Source organism: Ictidomys tridecemlineatus, chromosome 5 (assembly GCF_052094955.1).
Source record: "Ictidomys tridecemlineatus isolate mIctTri1 chromosome 5, mIctTri1.hap1, whole genome shotgun sequence".
In the NCBI taxonomy this organism is placed as follows: Eukaryota; Metazoa; Chordata; class Mammalia; order Rodentia; family Sciuridae; genus Ictidomys; species Ictidomys tridecemlineatus.
In genome coordinates, this window is record NC_135481.1 from 22698851 (window position 1) to 22701257 (window position 2407).

The 2407-nt window shown below is 40.1% G+C and overlaps 1 pseudogene; it reads left to right on the forward strand.

Moving 5' to 3' along the window:
- The first annotated feature begins 647 nt into the window (after nucleotides 1-647).
- LOC144377519 (nuclear pore complex protein Nup160 pseudogene) lies at nucleotides 648-818 on the forward strand (annotated as a pseudogene).
- The last annotated feature ends 1589 nt before the right edge of the window (nucleotides 819-2407 follow it).

Sequence of the window (2407 nt, forward strand, 5' to 3'; positions counted from 1 at the left end):
AGATGAATGGATGATTGATAGGTAGGTAGATAGATAGATAGATAGATAGATATACAGACAGATGTGTGTGTGTGTGTGTGTGTGTGTGTGTGTGTGAGAGAGAGAGAGAGAGAGAGAGAGAGAGAGAAATGGATCAACAAAGTAGAAATTCATAGATAATTATATTTATATGTAGTTGACATGTATTCACTACTCATCCAAAAGACTTTAATGTATAAATCTTCAGACATTCAGCATCCTTTGGTCTGTGCTTGGGTAAAATGGAAGGAGGTATACATTCTTAATCACTGACCTTTTAGCTGGGCTGGTGGTACATACCTGTAATCCCAGCAACTTGAGAGGCTGAGGCAAGAGGATCACAAGTCTGAGGCTAGCCTGAGCAATTCAGCAAGACTGTGTCTGAAAATAAAAAATAGAAAGGGTTGGGGATGCAGAGTACTCCTGGCTCCAGACCCCAGTACTAGCAAGGGCGTGGGGAGATCACTGCTGTTTTACAGAAAGTTGATGCCACTGAGTTGCTTTGTCTGTATTTGAACTATGACTTTTTGGAAGAAGATGTGGATTTGGTCTCTGAGTATGTGGATGCTGTATTGGGAAAAGGACATCAGTACTTTGGGATTGAGTTTCCACTGTCTGCAACAGCCTCAATGATGTGGCTTCCATACTCTTCTATTGATCAGCTTCTCCAGGGTCTGGGAGAGGACAGAGCCAAAAGTCACAACATCACACTGTCCCAGAAAATATTTGACCAATTAAAGGACTACCAACAAAAAGTTGATAAGGCAACACGTGATTTATTATACCTTCGGAACTTGTGATGGGGATTGTTACTAGCCTTTATAACCACTTGGTGCTTCTTAAGACTACTCTGCCAGGAACCCTCTTCTCAAGGCCGATTTTCCTAACTGTAAATCATGTGTACAACACTCAAGTCTGCAACCTGCACAAAATAGGAGGGCAGAAGAGTCAAGGGACCTGTGCTTGCCAGTGGTGCTAACACAATTTCTGCTTTTCAACCTTGATCTCAAACAGCTGCTTTTGTATATGATTCACAGCTTTTTTAGAGTATATGTATATATTTTTAAACTACCAAAGACATTCTTTATCTGCAAATTAAGATCTACTCTCACTTTCCAAAATAGCTGATGGTTGTTGCTTGGTTATAGATGACCACCAAAAGCAGTGACTGCAAATATTTTAATTCTTCCCTATCAGTTTTTGTATTTCAATGGAATTATTTTGGTCCAAAACTGACATATGTGTTTTCTGTATTGCAAACGGACGGAGGCTAATGACTTTGAATACTCTTTTCATTATTTGTTGTGGAGTTTTTGTATGATCTTCAATAAAGTATTAAATAATTTTCCTAGTTAAGCCTAAAATTATGACCACATGTTTAAAGAAGGTCTCATACTTTGAGTCAGGTAAGGTGGTGCAAGCCTGTAATCCCAGCAACTGGGGAGGCTTGGGGGCAGGGGGATTGCAAGTTAGAGTCCAGCAAGACCCTATATCAAAATAAGAAATAAAAAGGGCTAGAACGGGGCTTGGGAATTTAGCTCAGTGGCAGAGCATTTGCCTAGCACACACAAGGCCTGAATTCAGCCCTTATCCCTAGAAAAAAGGGGGGAGGGGCTAAAATGTAGATCTATGGTGGAGTGCCCCTGAGTTCAAGCACTAGATTGCAATTAAGAAAAAAGAGGGGTATTGGGGTTGTGGCTCAAGTGGTAGAACACTCACCTAGCACACGTAAGGCACTGGGTTCAGTCTTCAGCACCACATAAAAATAATGTAAAATAAATATATTGCATCCATTTTTCAAAAAAATACTTTAAAAAAATAAAATAAAGATATTGTGTCCACCTTTTAAAAAATGTATAAAGCTTCATTTCCTTCAAGGTGCTCACATTGGAGAGGAGGCAACAGGATTGATAGGAAGTCAGAAATCCATATGAAGGCAAGCAAAGCTACATACATCACAATTCATCAAGCTAGGAGTTCCTCCAAAGAGAAAGTTCACATTGTGATGGAAACCACACCAAGTCTCTTTCAGGTAAAAGGAGCCCTGACTGATTCAAGGACATCCAAAAGGAAGAGAGACCCAAGGGAAGACAGTCTCTGTGCTTTCATCCTTATTTACGTTGTTGAATTCTGTGAAGTAGCTGGCACTCAAGAACTGGACCAGTTGGATTTCTATTACTCGTCTAGGTCAGCTGTGTGGGGAGTGCAATTGAACCCCTTAACCTGTATTTCCCTTCCCCTTGAACCATTGCTTCACTACTCCATTAATATGAAAATGGAGTGCAGAAAAGAAGGATATAAAAGGGAGATGTTATAGAACAGGTGGGGAAAAGTAAAAGGTGTGATAAATTCAGGATAGTGAGTTGTGATGGGATTATTAGCACTAATT